This window comes from Myotis yumanensis, unplaced genomic scaffold, assembly GCF_028538775.1.
Source record: "Myotis yumanensis isolate MYYU_CA2020_CCGP unplaced genomic scaffold, mMyoYum1.0.hap1 SCAF_11, whole genome shotgun sequence".
In the NCBI taxonomy this organism is placed as follows: Eukaryota; Metazoa; Chordata; class Mammalia; order Chiroptera; family Vespertilionidae; genus Myotis; species Myotis yumanensis.
In genome coordinates, this window is record NW_027223762.1 from 15,374,175 (window position 1) to 15,396,404 (window position 22,230).

General features: G+C 45.9%; 2 pseudogenes; one reads left to right on the plus strand and one right to left on the minus strand.

The window, feature by feature from the left end:
* Positions 1-3,382: 3,382 nt before the first annotated feature.
* Positions 3,383-8,212, minus strand: LOC139019614 (serine/threonine-protein phosphatase 4 regulatory subunit 3B-like; annotated as a pseudogene).
* Positions 8,213-8,604: 392 nt separating this feature from the next.
* Positions 8,605-11,972, plus strand: LOC139019615 (non-histone chromosomal protein HMG-14 pseudogene; annotated as a pseudogene).
* Positions 11,973-22,230: the final 10,258 nt, after the last annotated feature.

Consider the following 22,230-nt stretch of genomic DNA (forward strand, 5'->3'; position numbering starts at 1 on the left):
CATGGTTGCAAAAAAGCTCATAATTGATAGGTTTAATTGGAAAAATGGAAATGGGACTATGAGTTTAGCTTAACAACTTATTTCATGCATCAGATAGAGATATCCATCATTATGATTATATTTAACAGAAAGATGGCAGTATGTTAGCATTTGTTCAATCATTATAACTACTAAATGGGGGTTGGTTTTATTATTATTCTCTGTACTTTTTCTGTGTCCACTATGACAAAAATAAATAAGTACAACTTATAGGAATTAACAAAGCAGGGGACGCCCTCCTCCTGGGGTAGGCAAAGGAAATGTCAACCCCGTGTTTTTTAGAAGTGGCTGGGCTTCCTAGAATAAAGTTGTTTCAAAACTCCCAAGCAGTCTTATCTGCACATCTTTTGAAAAAAGGCTTAATTGTTGCCTCCAGCCCCCCAGGACAATCTCATCGCTTTGCTCCACGGACACTGCAGTTTACACGAAAGAACATTTTCAACAAGTGCTAAGGATTGTGCCCATGGTGGCTGCTTGGGAAACTATGGTGAGTGAATTCAGAAAATAGATCGTCCTGATTCTTTGGACAAAGTAATGAATGCCCCTTAGTAATGAACATGCCTTGTTTATTTTTAGTCCTTTTGAATGCAATCAAGGAAAGCAAAGAAGCGCGCAGGAGGCCCAAAGGCACTTTGGCACTCACCAAAGCAGCCAGACGCTGAATAACGCAGTGGGGGTCTACGGCTAAGTCCCATTTTTGTGTTATCCAATGACACTAGGAGACGCGCTTTTAGTTCAAAGCGTTATTTCTCTTCAAGTGTCTTCACGGAGCTGTTGGTAATAATGCTAGAGCGATTTCAATGTACCGAGTGTCTGAGAGTTGTCCCAGGGGATAAAGGTAAGAAAAAGAAAAGGGCAGACAGAGAGCATTTGACCACAAAGGCTGGGAATTTCATTGGTCTGTGGGAGAATTCCTTGGCCAGTAGCTCTGGGAAATGGGGTGCTTTAGAGCCACACACGTTCTTAAAAACAAAGGGGCGTTGGGGATGCTGCATTAGTGAGGATGCTTATAGCTGCAAGGAACCACAGACCCAACTCGGGATGGCTTAACCCATGAGGGCATTTGTGATCTTGCATGACAAGTCCTAACACAAGCCCGCCCAAGGCTCCCCAGGGCACTGGCTCCGCTGCTCTGTGGACTCCTGGATTTGTCCTCTTCTCTGGGTTGGCTTCATCTAGCTGCAACTCTGAGAATCACATCCATTCACAACAGTGTCTTGTGGTCTTTAGCCCCAGCCTTGGCTGGGAAAGTGTACCCACATTAGCGAATCCCAGGAACAGACTCTGTACAATGAGGAGGTGCTGGATCCAGCTGCCCCCAGGACCCCTGAAGCTGCAAAGGCTGAGAGATGCTATAAAAGTAAGAGGAAGGTGTAAGGCAAGAGATCAACTCCAGGTCTTGAGGCGGACACAGCCACCTCAGTCATTGTTTCTGACTTCTGAGAGAAAGCAACCAGCAAATCAAGTGAAAACAATACTGTGCGCCATGGGTTTCTGCCATGGGTTTCTACTTGGCGCAATGCCTTGAGGACACAATCTCTCCTCAAACATGCTCTTGGTAGAGACACGCGTTTTTCATGTTAATACAATAACATCGCCTTATATTTCTGTCATACAGACATCACAAAAGCTGGAATTTTGTCTTTTTCGCTACTGGACCAGCAGTGCCTGGACCACTGACTAACACGGACAGCCCATCTTTTCCAAACAGTCAAAATGAAAATTGACTACAGAATCTCCAAAACAGGGAGAACGCTTCAGTGTAAGCTATTCCAAGAAAAATGGACCCATAACACATTACAAGGGTGATCTGAAGATTGTAGCTGGAATCATGATTTTTAGCTTTCCCCGCCCCAATGCATTAACTTGTCGTGTGAGGGACGTTTTGCTCAGCATTATCTCAGATCACAGATGAACAAACGAACATTTAAAAATATTTACAGCTAACTTGCTTGTTCTAAAAATAAAACCTCTTCACTGTTTGCCTCAAATTATTATTTTAAATTCATTTACAGACATGGAATGCGCTTTTGCTTGGTAAGAACAGCGGCTTTCCCATCACACCCTGTTTGTTTATGGAAAAGCTTCATGGGCTGCATTCTGAGTCTGACAGTGAAGTAACTTCTTGGATCAAAATGGCCTCTGGATATGAAATTCCACTTTATTCATCGCTGGTCTCTGTATAGTAGTCTGCATAGATGACACTTTCAAATTGCCTGCAGCTCTGGGGAGAGAGACAATTCCCTAACAAAGCAGAAAGTAACTTCAAAGTATCTTCCACCAAGGCCTGGGCCCGTAGGCAGTTGAAAACACTCTGTTCCACCTTCTCCCTTTCTAGAGAAAATCATCCGGGTGCTGCTGTACGGCTCCTGGCACCTGGATCTCTAAAAGCGCTGATTTTAAAGTCACATGAACAAAACTATTTTGAATCCAGCTTGTTTGTTTCCATCAAAATACATATGAAAATTCCTGGTGCAGAAAACTCAACATGTGCTGTAATACGGGGTGCACTTCCCTCCAACTACATAGAAAGGCTGAATTTCTGTGAAATCTTCAAAGAACTGGTCCCAATAGCTTAACTTCATGTTTCTCTTATGATAGTTAAAAAAAAACAATGTTTTCCATACGCTTCTTTTATTTTATTTTTTTAAAAATATATTTTATTGATTTTTTACAGAGAGGAAGGGAGAGAGATAGAGAGTCAGAAACATCGATGAGAGAGACATCGATCAGCTGCCTCCTGCACATCCGGGGATGTGCCCGCAAGCCAGGCACATGCCCTTGACCGGAATCGAACCCGGGACCCTTCAGTCCGCAGGCCGACGCTCTATCCACTGAGCCAAACCGGTTTCGGCCATATGCTTCTTTTAAAAAGAGGCGGCTGATTAAGAGAACAACACGGCCAGCACCATTATATAAGTAATGTTATTGGGTTTTCTGAAGTTTTATAATTGTTTCTAGAACAATACACCCCCCACACATACTTCCCCCGCAGCCACCCCGAAGCAACTCTGCATTCATATTATATTTTCAACCTAACAGTGTCCCAAAGCCTAAGAGTTTCCTTGCTGAGAAGCTATCTTGGAGGTTTGGTTACTAATTTTTTTTTTTGATAGCCTGTAGGGCAAATTACTTAATTACTAGCAAGCCATCAACTTCCTGGGAAGCCCATTATTTCCCCCAGAACTAACATCTCCTAGCTGCTATACCCAGCGTTTCTGCTACTCCCTGTCTAATTAGATGTTCATGTGAGAAGGCTTTCTGATTCAGTTTCAGCTCATTGAACAGTTGCAGCATTTTAGTGAGACCGCATGCTGAGGGTCCCCCGTCAATATTTTATGAGCTAAGATGAGGTCTTCCTGGAAGGTGTTTCTTCTTCCTCTTCTTCTTCCTCTTCCTCTGGATAATCCACTGAACCAACCAAACTTCCCTTGGGGGCTGTTACTGATGTAGCCAAGTGTGTAGTTTTGGAAGAGGCTCCATTGGCACTTGCTGGTGGTGTTGGGGCCACTACAGGTCTGCTCTTTGCACTGCTTCTCCATCAGCACTGGCCGAGGGGGGGGGAAAGGAAACGGGAAGCCACTGGAAGCTGTCGTTCTGGGATGGTTTTCCTTGTCTTCACTTTCTTTGGCTTTCTTAGTCTTCACACATTTTTCATAACATTTTCTGGCTTGGATTTTTCCACTGGTGCCAGAACTACTTTTCCTTCTTCCTCTTCACCTTCATTAAACCCCATTTCTTCATCCTCTTCCCAGGCTTTTGCATCTGCAAAATCTGTTACTGCGCAGGACAGATGGCACACTGATCAGGTTCTGATTTTGTCTGTCTTCTTCTTGCTCATAGTTAGTCTTTAATCCTTGGAATGTCTAAACATATTCAATCAATTCAAGTGATTTATAAGAGTTTTCAACTATACGTGCAGTAGAAGACTTAATATCTTCCATTCTTACAAATGCAAAGAACTCAATTACAGCTGAATTTAACAGATTGTACTAAGTCCCTTTATCCAGAAGAGCATGAAGAGCATTTACAACTGGCTCAAAAAGATTTCTCTTGTTGATGTAATGATTGTAAAATTCATCTTGAAGGCCAATTATCTGCCTCATAAAACGAAGAGCACACAAGGCCAGCAAAGTGTGCTTGGAATTCATCAAGACCAAGACTCTTCTTAGCAAATCCTTGTTCATAATATAATTTTTATGTGATATGCATGATGTTCCACACAAAATGCGAGTAGCTCTGAAATTAAGGCAAGCAGCTATGCTGTTTGATAATTATCAGGACAAATGGTGCTGTTTTTGTTAGATCCAACTATATTATTCTTTTCCCTTTTGTCTTCTGAAGTTTTGGTCAAATGTGGTGCTGTGAGGACATGCATACAATGGTTGGGGAAGAAATGTAGAAATTTACCTTTTTTCAGTTTTATTAGTTGTAGCCAGCATGTTCTCTGGGTCAATTCGAGTACAAAGAAGTCCCATGAACTGAACAGCACCTCCTAGATCAGGATCACAGATCATTTGTTCAGTTACTACATTAATGAGAAGGATATCATGGTCACTCTGTGGGCTTTTTGAATGACAAATTCTCAGGCCATGGATGGACTAAACTCTGTTAGGTAAGAAAATTTATCTGCAGCAGTTGACCTGACCTGAAAATCATCCATGCCCATTACAATTTCAAGAGCAGGAAGAATCCTGAACTTTGCCAAAGTTTTGGAAAATGCATCCCTGTTTTGAGGTTGTAATGTCAACTCACACAGTTCACCATCATGTGTTAATTGTGCCAAAACCAGACAAAAACTCTTCATCTTCCTGCAACATGCTATCTAAAATTTGTTGAATTAAATAAAAGATGTCAGAGCAGAAAGAAAATCCTCTTCAAAATGGATGGCATAGTCCTGGCAGGTTTGACTCAGTGGCTAGAGCGTCGGCTTGCAGTCGGAAGGGTCCTAGGTTTGATTCAGGTCAAGGGCACATGCCTGGGTTGCAGGCTCCATCCCCAGTAAGGGGTGTGCAGGCGGCAGCCAATTAGTGATTCTCTCTCATCATTGATGTTTCTATCTCCCTCTCCCTTCCTCTCTGAAATCAATAAAAATATATTTAAAAAACACAAACAAACAAACAAACGGACGGCATAGGCAAGACGATGTCCTGAATGTGCTGTATCCTGTAAGTCTGATGTACTTTCTACCTTCATTCAGAGTCTGTTATTGGCATAACTTTCTTAAATTTTGCAGTTTTGGTCAGGAATTCTCTGTGCCTTTTTGGCTGAGCCAAAGCAGGGTCATATTCAAGGCATCCAACGACATGGATGGTTCATGCATCAGAAAACATTACCTCAAACAGAGTTGCCTTATTTAGGAATAAGATTCCTCTAACAATTTCATGCACATGGTGTAAGCCTTTGGTGTTTTCTAGGGTCTCACAGGCTTGGAAGAGCTGCAGTAGTTTTCTAATATAACCTTCATTTTCCAAGGCCAGAGCCAGCTTTTCCCTGCGGATAGGTGAGGAGAGAGCTGAGGCGACTGAGTCAGCAATCTCTTCAAGTTTATTGAGTTTACATGTGGGCAGATCAGTCAGGGGACTGGTTTCAGGCACGTCTTCAAATCGTTCTTCTTCTGATTCGTCAGTGAGGCCCTGTGTGACTTCCACTGATAGAGCAGAGCCTTGAATGTAACCAGTTTCCCCCCAGATCCCATCACCACCAGCTTTTCCCTGAAAACGTAGAGCCAGATCCCAGTGTTCAGCTTCTGACCAAACGGTTCCCGTCTCTTGTTGTTTCTGATAGGCAGTGTTTGGATTTATGTTAGATTCCGAGAGCAGTGATCCCTGGGACACGGCCCAACCAGCAGCGACATCCCCCTGAGCTCCTCCACGGAAGTGGCAGAGACGGCCGGTGCTTTGGTCGCCCTCTCGCCGGTCTGCATTCAGGGCACAGACCTTCGCTCCCACCACCACCGCAACCAGTACACATGCGCCATCTTGATATAATTTCTGATAGGGTGGGTTTATGAATCATCTTGCTTTGTTTCATATTTGTCCCATGTGTTCTTGGTTCCTTCTTTCCTGTCCTCTCATAGATTATTATTTCATATTCCTTTTATCTCCTCTTTTGATTCTTAGCTGTGCCTCTTTGTTTTATTTCAATATGCAACCTTAATATATCATTGTCAACATTGAATAAATATTACAGCACTTCCTGGACAAAGCAAGAACCTTAAAACACTACAATTGCATTTTACCCCTCCATTCTTCAATGGTATTTTTGTCATGAGTCTTACTTTTACATGTGTTATAATACTTGCTATTATTTTCATTTGAACATCCAGACATCTTTTTAAAATTAAAAATAATCTTTTATACCTACCCACATACTTGCTTTTTTCAGTGCTTTCCATTCCCTCCTGTAGATTCCATTTCCCACGTGGGATACTGTCCCTTTAGCTTAAAAAACCTGTCGAGACTGTAGTGATGTAAACAGAATGGCTTACTTCTTGAGCGTTGGATTTGTTGGTATCACATTCTCTCAGATTTTGTTGGTTTGAGAATATCTTTTTTTTTTTTTTTCTTTCTCTCCCTCATTTTGAAGTATATTTCCACTGGCTATAAGCTTCTAAGTTGACATTGATTATTTTTCTTTCATCATTTTAATGATGTTATTCTATTATCTTCTAGGTTTTCTTATTTCTGATTAGAAGTCAATTGCCATCTATGTCTCTCCTTCCTCTGCCCCCAAATAGAAAGTATCTCTTTCCCCCTCTGGTTTCTTTTATGAGCTTTCCTTCTGTCTTTGATTTTTCAGTGACCGTGATGTGCCTGGGAGCGATCTTTGTATTCCTACAAAGCTTGGGATTTGCTGAGTTTATTGAATCTGTGGTTTAATGTCTTTTGTTAATTTAGGAATTTTCTGACTATTAAGTCTTCCAATCATTATTTTGTGCAGTTTTTTATTCTTTCCTCGCCCAGTTTGTTTTCTTTCTTTCACTCCACATATGTTAGATTATTTGATATTACCCCCTGAGTTCCTAATATTTTGTTTTTAATCGTTTTTTTTTCTCCTTTGTGCTTCTGTTTAGATCAGTTATATTGACTTGTATTCAAATTCTCCAGTGGCTTTTCTTTATTTTTTTTTCTGTGCCCAGTGTTCTCAGGAATTTAGTTCATTTGTCCTTCTTTGTGTCCATAGCTCTTCACTGTTCACTGGCTTTAAAGAATTAAAGCTGGAAAAGGTAAGGAAAAGGATTCTCGCCCAGAGCCTCGAGAGGGAGTGTGGCCCTACAGACACCTTGATTTTGGCCTGGTGAACTAATTTTAGATCTGACCATTCAGCCAAGTGTGTGGTAATTTGTTACAGCATCCATCGGAAACTAATGCAGCAAAAATGGAGTTTCTTTCTTTCCATCTAAATTGAAAGTCTGGGGTGTTGGTGCCTACGTGCAACCCTTACCAGTTTTCTAGCCACTATTCTAGAGGTAAGTACCATGGAATAGGCAATGCAAATGAGAATAAGGAAGAGAGTAACTTAGACTCGCAGGGCATGCCTGTGGAAGGCTGGGCCCCAGCTGATACACTACTTTAGAACAAAGGGGTGTTTCCTGAAATAACTGAAGGAGTGCTGCAAAGGACCGTATCTGTGCTCAGCTTCATTCCCACAGTTGACGTTGATTCCCTGTTAATAGCTTAACTGACAGACAGCAAGGGATGTGTAGGACTTTCATCCATAAATGGTCCTGAGCACACTCCACAGGAAGCCTGGTTTAGGGCTTTGGAGACTAGAGCAAAATTATAAGTTGAAACCAAGCAAAGGAAAACTCAGAGAGGAATTTGGGGAACAAATGTTCCTGAGCAAGATGTTCAAGCCCTGAGTCAACTTTTGATCCCTGGGGCATGGTGAGCAGCCTGTGTCTGAGCTCTGACAGGACTTTCGGTGGGAGGCGGTGAGCTCCCCGCTTCTCATTTCACGGAAGCCCTGGGTTAGTCCCAGGGACTGTGGATGGGCTGTTGAGGCCCGTGAGCGCCAAGCTGTGGAGAAGAGGAGACTCACTTTTCTATCCCATCTTCCCAGGGCCTCAGGCTATTTTGAAACCAGCCAGCTGCACTTCCCCAAAGGGTCTTCTTTGTTCCCTTGGCTCCCTTCTGGAACAGTCTCCATGTATCTATTTACCCAGGTGCATGTCGAGTGCAGCCTGGAAAAGTGTTGCTGAAAGTCACGCGGGTCTCAGGTGTTGGACTTGCTCTTGCTTCACCTCACAGTCTTTGCTTCATCTTATAAAGTGTATTTTCCCAGCAAAGGGCGCGGTGGGGTGGGGCCAGAGGAGGGTGAGAAGGAAAGAAACCCCCACCCTGTCCCACTTGGAGAGTTTAAAGTGGTCACGTGCTCCAATCCCTCCTCCCCATTCATTCATTCAACAAACGGTGATTGCGGACTTTCCTTGTGGCAGGAACTATGTTATGGGATACAAGTATGAATAGGACAGATTCATCTGGTCCTCCCACTGCCCCCATCGCAGGTCCCGGCAGCTTGGCAGCCCCTGTTCTCCGGACCCTGGGCCGGGCCGCCTCCACGATGCCCAAGAGGAAGGTCAGCTCTGCCGAGGGGTCGGGCCAGGAGGCGCCCAAGAGGAGGTGGGCCGGGTTGTCAGCCACACCTGCTCCTGCAAAAGTGGACGCGAAGCCAAAAAAAGGCGGCGGGGAAGGATAAATCTGCAGCCTAAAAGGTGCAAAGGGAAAGGAAAAGGGGAGCAAAGGGAAAGCAGGCGCCAGTGGCTGACCAGGAACCTACAGAAGATCTGCCTGCGGGAAACAGAGAAGCTGAAGGCCGGGGGAGTCCAGCCTCCGATGAAGCAGGAGAGAAAGAAGCCAAGTCTGGTGAATGGCACAGGCCAGGGCTCAGCAGTGGTCCCTGTCTCCCTGCTTGCATAATCCAGGGGAATCGTTTTAGCAACTGTTCTGCAATTGCAAGGTTTTTAGTAGCTCTAGATACCTTTTTAAGAAGGAGGGCGTTCCACCTCATCCCACTTTTTAAAAAGTGTGAATGCCTTTTTTGTTTGTTTGTTTTAAAGAGACGAATAATTTGCCGGTTGTTTATTTTTTGGCACAACCAGAAATAGTGGGATCTTGCATGTGGAGGCTTTAACTGTCTTACCTGTCAGCCTAACATTCCATAGATGGGGGTCGTTTTTATATCCCGTAATACAAAGCATACTAAATGGCAATTTGGAGTCAGTCGTGTGTTGGCTATGTCTTGAACATTTTAAATTGCTTCTATTCCCATGTGTTTGGTAGAATTGTTTCCCGAAGAGAAGCACTCCTGGGTGTTGGCTCTCTCCCTGTCAGAATGCCATGCTTCTGTAGCATCTTTGGTTGGTCGTCCAGCTTTCCTAGTAACTTTGCTAATGTGCTGTGAGCGATTGAACATGTGGTTATGTAGAATAGAGGGTATTAAATTGTGAATTAGTGGGAGGAAAAAGTATGAACAGGATATAGTCATTGACTCGGGGGAGTGCACGGTTTAGAAAGATAAACAGGCCTATTTTAAAGTGGGGTGGAGTGGCAGGGAGAGAGAAGTGCCCGCGTGGCGTGAATGAGGAGCACCTGCGTCCGAGTCCGGCTGGGCTCGGGGAGACAGGGAGGCTTGCCTGACCGCCCATTTCACAGCTGAGGATAGTAAGGCTCGCAGGAATCTGTGGCCGAATTAGGCCCGTGCCTCTGGGAGGGAGGGCATTGCTCTGCTTCAGGGAAGGAAGTCTGGCTTCATTTTCCCAGTGAGACCTGGGGTGACTCCCTGGGAACAGCACAGCCCCAGGGGACCAGGAGAGCTTCCAGAAGCAAGAGGACTTCCAGGAGGTAGGTGGGAGGAACAGATGGAATTCCTCAGGCGGCCGCAACATGAGGTGCGAGGGCTTTGGGGTTCCAGCACATTCCCTATTGGTGGGGCAGCAGTAGGGGAGGAAGGTTAAGAAAGACCGTGATTTTGTCGCAGTTCTAGAAAACGTTGCTTTTCCCCATATTCACACGCAGGCTCGAAGCACCTGATCACGGTGGAGAGGCTTGGGCCTGCTTATTTCATTCCTGAGTCCCGTCCCACCCCCCCCCTCCCCCTCTGGGGCTTCAGAGTTAAGCAGCTTGTTCCACGTTGTATCTGGAGTGTGAACTCTGGGCTCTGAGCTCAGAGCCCAGGTTCTTGGCTGTCACACGACAGAGGCCCAGGAATGAGAGGAAACCCAGGGATCCTGTATGAGGCCAGTGCGCGGGGAGTGCACTAGCTGCTATTTCCTGGTCCCCTATTAGGAGCTTTAGCTTCTCCATCCTCACATCTCTCTGAGGACAGCACGGTTATGGCCCCATTTTACAGGGGAGGAAATCGAGGTACAGAGATGTTAAGTAACGTGCCCCCGGCCCCCCAGCGGGTAACGCGTGGGCCAGATTGGAATCCACATGCGCCAGATTCCAGTCCCTGCTCTTGCAGCTGTGAGATGTAAATGATGGCAATCAGCGAATGCCACAAACCATGTTGGGACAATCTAAGTCGGCGGTTCTCATCTGGGGCAGCTTTACCCTCCGGGGGACATTTGGCAGCGTTCGGAGACGTGTTTGATTGTCGCAACTGGGAGGGGGTGCTACCGGCGTCTGGTGGGTCAGAGGCCAGGGTTTCTGCTGAACATCTGGTGCTGACTGGACAGCCCCGCAAAATAAAAGAATCAACAAAATGCCCGTAGTGCCGAGGTTGAAAAACCCGGTTCTAAATTTAAATAAATTCCAACACGTTTAGGAAACATAGCCTATTTTTCCATCCACTGCGAATTCCTTAATTAAAGGTACAAGAATCCCGGTTCCAGTTTCCTTCCAGCTTCACTTTGCTCCTTCCAGACCCTTTTGGCAATGAGGCCATCGGCTCCTGTGTGTGCTCCCCCGGGGACAGATGGTGTGAGAGCCCATGGTGGGCCCGCCCAAGCCCCCAGACCTGGCCCAGACCTAGGAGCGCACCTCACCAGTCCCAGGTCAAAAGCATGAACTCTGACCCTGGACAATGCCAAGAGCAGGGCTCCTTGGAGGTGGAGCATCTGTTTCTTATTTGCTGGTTGTCGGGTGTTTCTCAGGATAGTTAAGCCTTTTCCAGTGTGAAGAGCTTTTTGAATAGTAAACTGCAGCAGGCTGCAGCAGGCTGCGGGTGCAGGCCATACCCCGGGCATACCTTGCTCTAATTTGCACAAAGGCACGGAATGAACTAGCAAAGACCCAACACTCCACAGGGCCCAGGCATGAGTAACTGAGTTTTTGATTCTTTTGATTGAAAAAATGTATCCTGAGCCCGTAACTCAGTGGTTCTCAACCTGTGGGTCACGACCCCTTTGGCGGTCGAACGACCCTTTCACAGGGGTCGCCTAAGACCATCCTGCATATCAGATATTTACATGACGATTCATGACAGTAGCAACATTACCGTTATGAAGTAGTAACGAAAATAATTTTATGGTTGGGTCACAACAGGAGGAACTGTATTTAAAGGGCCAGAAGGTTGAGAACCACTGCCGTAACTACTCTGAATTCAGCAACACAGGAAGATGAACTTACATTTCATCAATCAAGCAACACCCATCCTTTTGAAACATGAGAGTGCCGGAGGTTACTTATTCAATCGAATGACAGGGCTCGGCCTGCATGGACTTGGCGACTCTTGGCAGTAGCTCCAAGTGGTCCCAGGGGTCTGGGGCTGCAGGTGAGCCAGTCCTGCCCTCGATCATTGTACACAAAGGTCGCTCTATTCCCTAGCTGAAGAACTTACTTTAGGGGCAGAAGGCCAGTTGGCAATAGGTGAACGTTTTAAATATTATTACAGAATAAAAAATTCAAGCTTTAAACATTTTCATTCTTCCCAGTTGTTTGGAAAAAATTAAGCCCTTGGATGAAAACCAGAGGCGTAACGGCATGTGAGCCCCTCTCCCAGCCTCCTCTTGTCCTGCCCAGATCTGCTGCAGCTCTGTTCTCCTTGCCTTTGAAGACCTTCAGTTGTTCTATAGGCTAGCACCGTTCTAGAATACAAGGCGGCCCTAACCGGTTTGGCTCAGTGGATAGAGCGTCGGCCTGCGGACTGAAAGGTCCCAGGTTTGATTCCAGTCAAAGGCATGTACCTTGGTTGTGGGCAGGAGGTGTGCAGCTGATCGATGTTTCTCTCTCATCGATGTTTCTAACTCTCTATCCTTCTCCCTTCCTCTCTGTAAAAAAATCAATAAAATATACTTTTTAAAAAAGAATACAAGGTGTGGCTCAGTGGTTGAGTGTAGACCCATGTGCCAAGGGGTCACAGGTTTGATTCCTGATTAGGGCACATGCCCAGGTTGTGGGCTTGATCCCTAGGAGGGGACGTGCAAAAGGTAGCCTATTGATGTTGATGCATCAATGTTTCTTTCTCTTCCTTCCTCTCTCTCTAAAAATCAATAAAAACAGATTTTAAAAAAAGGATACAGGGTGGGGTAAGAGTAGATTTACAGTTGTTTGTATGGAAAATAATGAAATACTTAATAAATAATAATACAAGAATAAACTCAGTTTCACATACTCACAACTGTAAACCTACTTGTGCCCCACCCTGTATAATGCAGGCCATGTATGTAATGTAAAATTTTCTTTTTTATTGTTGTTAATCCTCACCTGAGGATATTTTTCCATTGCTTTTCAGAGAGTGGGAGGGAAGGGAGGGGGAGAGAGAAACATTGATGTGAGAGAGACACATCAACTGCTTGCATCCCAAACTCTCCAAGACCGGGAGTGAACCCCAAAACCCAGCTATGTGCCCTTGATGGGGAATCAAACCCATGACCATTTGGTGTACAGGCTGACACTCCAACCACTGAGCAACATTGGCCAGGGCAGTAATGTAAAACTTTCTAGTAGCCCATATTAAGACAGTAAAAAGAAAGAGGTAAATTTAAATTTAACAATATATTTTGTTTTATTCAACATATCAAAAATAGTATCTTTTCAACATGTAAACGATATTTTTAAAGTATTGATAAACACTAGAACCAACATATGTGCTGATATGAGCCCTGCAACGTGAATATCTTACATGATATATGAGTTGAAACCAAATGTCATCCCACCAAAACCAATTTCTGTGTAACAAAAAGGCATTTTACACGGCTTCCATTTTAAAATCTAAATGAACTGAAGCTAAATAGAATGTACACTCAGTGCCTCAGTCACACTGGCCACATGTGGAGTGGCCACCGCCTTGGACACACAGCTCTAGACCTTCACGTGTTTGACCGACCTGTGTCCGCCCCATCACTGCAAGCCAGGGGTTGGGAGAGAAGTTCTAGAACCTTCTTGTGCCACATTAGAGCAGAGCTGTGGTCGTTGTCAGGATGCTCTTCCTGCGGCGTTTGCCCACTTCATGTTCCCTGTGGCGAGGAGGAGTGTAATCTATCTTGGGCCCCGCAGTGATCGCCACACACAGCTGAAGGCCCTCCCCAAGCAGGCTGGCTCTCAGGCGGGGGCAGGGGTCACCTGACTCTGACCTTGTCTCCAGGGGTGTGATTTTCAAAAGGATGAAGACAGGCAGACCCCCAACGAAAAATTTCCTGGGTGGAAGTCAGGCTGAAGCTGAGTAGGGAAGAGGGTGGAAGGGTGGGGGGCTCCATCTCAGGGAGATTCACCCCCACACTTGGAGGAAGCGCTGTGGTGTGGTCAAAGCCGGGAGAAACAGAGAGGACCTTTAGAAAAACACATTCAGGCAGAACAGTTTAATGGACACAGAGCAGCACACCCAGGGTCTACACTCTACACAGTGACTACGCAATAGGACATGGCCGGTACCTCTACTGACCTCTCTGGGCCATTCCAGAGGATTTTAGTGCTTAGACACCCCCCGAACAGGCTTAGCATCACACCGCCTGCTGCCTCGCGCAGCCAGCGTTATTTGTCATCGCATCTGATCTCAGTGTTTGCCATATTATTGGATATCCTGTGGAACAGAATCTGAAAATATGCCCTTTTTCTCCTCTAAATCAATCCTAACCTTACAACTGGGGTGGCAACCAGAACATTGCTGGTGCCTCTGCTTTTCACTTTCAAGCGGAGGTGATGATATCCAGCTCCCATTGCATGCTGGTCTTGGTCTGTTTGCGCTCGGCTGGGTGGTTGAAGAGTATATTTCTAAGTTGAAGCTGCACTCCTCTCGCCCCCACCCTTACCCTCCCAGCAGCGATCGCACGCATTCATGGGCTGCAGTTTTCTGTCTTAAACAGAACAGTCCGGTCTCTCCCGATGTTAGGTCTTCAGCTGAAGTTATTTTCATCTCTGAGAATTTCTCCGGAGCTGCTTCTGTCGTGAAGGATAAAAGGGACAAAGGTTACACAGCTGCCCAAAGTCAGCTCAGTGTCTCTTTAAATACAGCCCTTGCCTCCAGGCTCAACCTCTTCCTTTTATGGAGGAGTCTGCAGGGAGAGGGGAGGGTGGAGAACAGCAAGTTCGCCTGGGCTTGCGCTTTAAAATTTTTATTTTATTTTATTGATTTCACAGAGGGAGAGAGAGATAGAAACATCAATGATGAGAGAGAATCATTGATTGGCTGCCTCCTGCAGGCCCCCCACTGGGGATCAGGCATGTGCCCTGACTGGGAATTGAACTGTGACCTCCTGGTTCAGCAGTCGATGCTCAACCACTGAGCTGCGCTGACCGGGCTGGCCTTGTGCTTTGCTCTTGTGTGGCTGCTGTATGAGCGCCTTCCAGCACGTTCTGAGAAAGCCAACGAAAGCAGAAAGGCCCTTCGAACCCTCTCTTGCCCCCAATGTAGCTGTTAAGCACACAGAGTTTGGAGAACAGCCCCGTGCTTCCTGTGCCCCGTACCGGAGCATTCATGCTGCCGAATGCCTTTCTGTAATATTCTCGAAAACTCTCATTATATTGATCAGAAACCAAGGGCAGGAGTATAGGCTGCAAGACCCGTTCACAGAGAGAAACACATGTTTCCCTGCTTTCATGTTCTGTGAGGCACTTACGCCAAACATACAATTGTCTCCGGGGTCTATGACCATATAACCATTTTATGTTTGAAAGCTAGATCGTTTAAGAATTTTATTTTTTAAAGTTCTTAAGCCATCCCCACCCCCCAGTGGCCATTGCCTCTGGCTCTGAAAGTAGAAGGTGCCCAATTCTCTTCTTGCTTTTGCTCGGTGACTGCTGTGTGCTATTTGTTTTCATTCTGCAACAAGAGTTAAACTTCTTAGAGACACCGACCCCGCATGGAAATAATTGGGCAAGGGCCTGACTGGTTCTTTATGAGAAATACAAGACTCTGGGGGATCCCAGCCTTTGAGAACCATCACGGAATTTGCCCAGGAAGCATGACATTGGCGAAAAGGGAATATAGGTGCCTTTTACCACGTTTACATGGACATGGGTTCTGGGTTTTACAAATGGAGAAATGTTGTGCAGGCCCCTAGGGATCGTGGACTGTAATGTAGAGAAAGAGAAAGGCTCTTTTGTATTTTAAGATCAAGTCGTATAGCCAAGTCAGAGAAGCGACACTGTTTTCCCTCTTTACTTTTTTTTGGGGGGGCGGGGGCATCTCAGAGAGAACCCAGTTTCACAATATGGATGGAAGATGTATTAAAAGTTTTTAACCCAGAATAGCCAAACCATTCTTGGAAAAAGAACGAAGGTAGAGACGTGTACTGCCCATTTTCAAAGCCTGCTACAAAGCTACTGTAATTAAGACAGTGTAGTACTGGCATAAGATGGGCATATGGACCAATGGAATAGAATTGAGGGCCCAGAAATAAACCCATTTATCTATGGTCAATTGATTTTTAACCAGAGTATTCAAGACATTCAATGGGAAAAGAATAGTTTTCTCATCAAATGGTCCTGAGACAACTGCTTATTCACAAGTGAATCTGGAACCCTATCTCACACCACCCATGAAAATGAATTAAAAATGGATCAAATCAAAGCCCTGCCTGGTTTTTCTGTGGTTAGAGCATTGTCTACTGACTAAAAGGTCTCAGCTTTGATTCTGGTCAAGGGCAGTACCTCGGTTACAGGCCCAATCCCTGGCCCTGGTGGGGCACGTGCAGGAGGCAACCAGTTGATGTGTCTTTCTCGAGTCAGTGTTTCTCTCTGTCTTGCTCCCTCCCTTCCATTCTCTCAAAAAAATAAATGGAAAAAAATTCCTTGGGTGAAGATTAAAAAATGGATCAAAGATATAAATATAAGGCTTAAAATTATAAAACTTTTAGAAGAAAACATAGATGTAAATCTTTGTGACCTTGGATTTGACAATAGTTTCTTAGATATGATACTAGAAGCACAGTATGATCAGCGGAAAAAAAAGATAAATGGGACTTCATCAGAATGAAGAACTTTTGTATGTCAAAAGACGCTATCAAGAAAGTGAAAAAACAGCCCACGGGCTGAGAGAAAATATTTGCAAGCCCCATATCTGATTTGGATCTAATATTTAGAATATATAGAGGATTCTTTCAATTCAACAATAAAGAGAAAAATAACCCAATTTTTAAAATGAGCAAAGGACGTGAATAAATACTGTTCCAATATGCAAGTGGACAATTAGCACATGATAAGATGCTCTATAGCATTAGCCATCAAAGAAATGCAAATCAAATCACGCAAGACAACACCTCACACCCATTAAAATGCTATAATAAAAAAGTTAGCATTGGGTGTGGAGACGAATCCTCTCGCGTTGCTGAGAATATAGAGTGGTGCAGCCACTGTGGAAAACAGTTTGGCGGTTCCTTAAAAAGTAAAAAATAAACTTACCATATGACCCAAAGTTTCCACTCAACCGAAGACGTGTGTTTATACACAAACTCGTACATGAATGGTCATAGCATCATTATTAATAGTAGATCCAAAGTAGAAACAGCCCAAATGTCCATGAACTGATGATGAGTGAACAATGTGGCACATCCAGACTAGACAGTTAAGCCAAAGAAACCCTTCCGCCTCCCTTTCATCTGGATGTGCATCACGAATGCTTTCACCCCACGAGTCTTCCCCAGAGTGAGCCCTCAGCTGCGCAGGAGTCTGGGAGGGGAGTGCGTCCATGGAGAAGACCACTTCTCCCAGAGAGGGTCTGAGAGGGTGTAGGCCTCCCTACCCTCCCCAAACCATCCCTCCTCTCCATAACTTGCGATGGTACTTGCAGTTCCACCAACAGCCAATCGCCTGGCTTCGTGCAGAGCTCACAAATGGAAAGCCTATGCGAGCAGATGGTGATGGGAAGGAGTGAATCGGGTGGGCGGGCAGGCTGGAAACACACCCCGATGGAGGAGCTGTGTTCCTGAAAGACCTTGGAACAGCGCTTCTCAACCTGTGGGTCGCGACCCCTTTGGCGGTCGAACGACCCTTTCACAGGGGTCGCCTAAGACCATCCTGCATATCAGATATTTACATGACGATTCACGACAGTAGCAACATTACAGTTATGAAGTAGCAACGAAAATAATTTTATGGTTGGGTCACAACATGAGGAACTGTATTTAAAGGGCCAGAAGGTTGAGAACCACTGCCTTGGAACCTCAAGTCGAGCACGTGGCTTCTGGGCCCAGGCTATCGATCTGGCATGTGGGCCGTGCAGGCCTCCCTGACCCATGGACCAGCTCTCTCGTTCTGAGGGCTCAGAGATGCCACTGCAGAGGGCAGCCAGGCTGTGCAGGAAGTGGGGGGGGGGGGGCTTTGGGTGGGCACCAGCGCCTTACAGAGGCTCGGGACTAGAGCTAGTGTGTGAGGGAGCTTTGTTCCTGAGCACCTCTTTCTTGACTGGGGAGCGCCTTTGAGGAGAGGATCCTAACATCCCACGTAGAAACAAAGTGTCATCGTAACTTGGGCTGTAACACCACACGCGAGGGCCAGCAGGCCTGAGAGATTTAAGATTCATTTCTAAAACAGTGTTCCCTGCTCTGCAGCACGTAGGATATTTCATAATCCCAGCGGGCGGATTGCCTCTTGGCTTGCATTAGCGGGATGCTATTATCTCAAAAGTGTAAATCTCGGCTCTATTAGCTTTGGACAGGTTCTGGGGCCTCAGACTGCTGTTCCGTGGTCTCGCCGTGAGCTTTGATGCGAGCGGATGAATGTGCAGACAATAAGAACAGATGTCAGAGCCCCCAGAAGATCAAAGTGTGGGCGCTGCCTTGGGAAAGCTGCCTGGGCCGCGCAGCTCCGGAATCTGCAGGAAGGCGTCATCCGTGTTCAAACAGCTCTGTCCCATCGAGGCAGCTCTACCGCCAACCTGCTCTTAACCACTCCAGGGAGGACGAAAGCTCGCGCCCGGGCGGCCTTGACCCAAAGCTGGCCCTGGTCCGCGGTCACGGCCAGCGCTGGTTCTCCTCCCCCCAGCCTTGGTCCATTTCCCCAATATCCTCGTTCATTTGGTGCGAAGAACATTTTCTATCCTCTGTCCTAAAACTGCCCTGAAATTGTTGTTTGTCTTTTCAAAATGGAAAATAAGAACCCACTGTTTCTGGCGTTGGTGGGCATGGTGCCAGACAAGGGCGAACGAGGGGGTTTGATGACGCAGGGCAGAGCTCCCAGAGGGGCACAGGCTGCCTTCTTCCATCTTTCCCTTTTACCGTCCTCCGAATTGCTTTCTGATTATTTTTAAAAGTTTCTCAACTTGCCCCTCCACCTTTCAGCCATGTCTTCCCCCCAGCCCCCACCCTGTGTCCTCCGTGCCTTCCGTTGATTCTCCACCTTGGCAGGCCCATGTGTGTCCCTGGGCTTCTCTCTCCCATTTGCTCAAAAGCTTGTCATGCTTTTTCTCTCGGGATGACAATGAGCAGAACGCTGCGGGATGACTTAGAGCGCGGAGCTCCCACACGCCCACTGCCGATGGAGTGGCGTCCTTCTCGCGAGGGCATCCCTAATGGATTGTTTCGCAACGTTTTGCTCAGCTGGCCGACTCCATTATGTTTTTCATTGTGCGCTTTTCTGTAGATGCGTTTCATCAGTACGGCGGGATAGAACAAACGTTGAATGGGGTGGGCGGGGGGGGGGGGGGGGGGGATCAAAAGTCGACATTTTTAGGACCTATCGTAGCATCATTAGGATGATCTATGCCAGAACCTGCATCTGGCGGTAAACTCTTTCTTCTTCAAGCATCGTTTTCCGCAATCACCCATCCAAACGTGGCTACTGTGGGAAAGTCCTTCGGCCATGGGCACTTTGTGGTTTTTAACAGGCGTGTCTTCCCGGCTGACCCTGCCTGCTAGAGGTTATCACCCGGCACTCCACAGACACAAAATCCTGACACGCTCACGACGTCCCGCCTAAGAAATTACCTGCCACCGAGGGCCGTAATTGACAAGGGCAGCACATTGTGCCATATGGTATGAGCGATCTCTGTCCCTGAATATGCAGCTCTCACGGTGTGACAAATTGTTTGTGGGACAACACACGCTACAGCCCAGACAGTTAGACAAAACACCCCACTGCCATTGAAACCACAGTCTGGGCCCCCGAATAAGAAACATGCAAAATCCCACCTGCTGGCCAACATCGAGGCTTCAGTTTTCCTCCTCTCTCTCTCTCTCTTAGTTTTTTTCAACAAAGAAAATTAAATGTCAAATGAATGGAATATTGAGAAAAGGACCCAGGGTGAGGTTCCCACATACACTTAACTCAGTGATATTTTTGGTGGCCTAACTATTCACAGCTTGCAGTGGGGCTGAGGTCAAGCTGTTTGTGATTTGGAGTTTAAACCCTGATGTTTAATTGTTGCCAGACAGATGCAGCATAAAGGGCTAGCAGCACAGCAGATCTAGTCTCAGCAGTGATCTGTGGCCGGGGCCTGGCTACCTCTGGAAGATTGATATGCACTCGAGAAGAATCCTCGCCACAATTAAATGCTCATGTGCTCTGCCGCTCACCCAATATTTATGATACTTGAAGGCAGGAATTTTTCCATGGGTGGGAGGTGAGATTATTGGGAGTGAAACAGGGACGAGAGGATTGATTTGGGGGATCCATTCTGTCATGGAAAAGTCTTAAGGTTTTATTGCATTTGAAAAACCTCTCTTCTCAAGAGATGGCTTCTCCCGATGATGTAACAGGACGAGAATGCTGTGTTCTCTTTAGTAAAATCTGTGGTATTTGTGTCTGTTGGGTCTTAATGTGTATCATGTGCATTGAAAGCATGGGTACTTTCTATATTTTGTTATAAGCAAAGGTGTATGATTATATAAGCTATAAGTATATGTAACATATACATGTGAATGCAACATACATATAGCAAAGTATACTTACAATTCCTCTTGTAGCCTTATTTTCACGGGGAACACTGTAAGTTTCCATAGAAATGATTTATTGGTGCATGTGATTAAGTTTATAACCAGTTACAGTTTAAGAATTGTAGCCCAGTTGGTTTGGTGTTGTCCCGTGCGCTGCAGGGTCGCCGGTTTGATTCCCAGTCAGGGCACATGCCCAGGTTGCAGGCTCAGTCCCAGGTAGGGGGTGTGCAGGAGGCAGCCAATTGATGTTTCATTTTCTTATAGATGTGTCTGTCTGTCTGTCTCTCTCTCTCTCCCCCCTCCCCCCCCCCCAAAAAAAAAATCAATAGAAAGGGGGAAAAAAAAGAATTGTGCCAAACCAAGAACTTGTTTTCTGGCGCTTTTGGTAGCCCTGCAGCCTGACGTTGGTACTGGACACCTGTCCTTAGGAGTTCTGTTGTCAGCACCACCAAGTCACATGCAACCTTCGTTTTTCCAGTCCGTCCCATCAGCCCTGTTCCAGGCCCCATTTTGCAGTGTTCTCTCAGGTGGCCCTTAAATGCCCGCCCCCTGAGTCCATGTTCAGATCATTCTAGTCATTTTGCTTCCAGTCCTCCAACTCCATATTAAATTCATCAGTAAATTCTGTCTCTGTTACCTCAAAAAAACTGCAACTGAGCTCTCCGACGCCGTGCCTCCACACCCTCAATTCCCACCGGGGCCTCATCTGAACGCGACAGCAGGCTCCTGAGTGCTCTCCGCTTTCCCCGTGGCCCCATTCGGATCCAGTTAACATGGAGCAGCTGGAGTACCGCGCCCTGACCTGTTTGGTTCAGTGGATAGAGAGTTGGCCTGCGGACTGAAGGGTCCTGGGATCGATTCTGGTCAAGGGCATGTACCTTGGTTGTGGGCTCGATCCCCAGTAGGGGGTGTGCAGGAGGCAGCTGATGGATGTTTCTCTCTCATCCATGTTTCTAACTCTCTATCCTTCTCCCTTCCTCTCTGTAAAAATCAATAAAATGTATTTAAAAAAAAAAAAAAAACACACAACAAAAAAAAGAACACACACTCAGCCAGACCACATGACTTTCTTGCTAAAACTTTCAATGGCTTCCCATATCGCGTAGGAGACATTTTAAATTCCTCGTGATGGCCACACCTCATCCCCTCACTCCCCTGACTCCTGTCTCCCTCTTCAGTCTTCTCTCACAGTCTCACATTCTCTCCTCTTGCTCTCCAAGTTCACCATCCCAGCTCCTTTCAGTTCTGGAAATAAGTCAAGCTCGTTCCAGTCTCAGGGCCTTTGTACCTCGTGTTCCCTCTGCCCCAAACTGGTCACAGAATCCTACCCTTGTTGTCATATGGGTCTCAGCACGAGTGTCACCTCCTTAGAGAAGTTTTCCCAAAACCATCTTTAAAGTAGATACTCTCTGTTACTCCCTATCCTCTATTCTCTCCTTCTTGTCATTAGCTATAACCTGTGATTATGTTTCTTAGTTTACTTTATTGTTTTCCTCCATAAGACTCTAAGTCCAATGAAGGTAGGAACCATATATATATATATATATATATTTGAAGAGGGTAATATAATATTTTGAAAATATTTTAATATTTGTCATTTTTCATGTATCCTCAGCGCTTAGCACTGTTTCTGGCACACAATAGGTACTCAATAAACACTTGTTAAATGAATGACCAGAAAATACTTTTTAAATGTTACAGAAAAATCCACCTACTGAAATGTCATCACCGGTCCTACTTCTGTGTCCGAAGGCAACACAAAATGATTCCACAGCTCCTTATACATGACCACGTATCAAATCTCTGGTACCCTTCTTAGCCATTTCATTACTGTGCTGCATAGACCTCTCCACCTCCCTTGGATGGCATGGCTTCCGACTTCCTCTCCACACTGCTCATTTTCTGTTGGAAGACTCTACTCTGACAACATCCCTCAT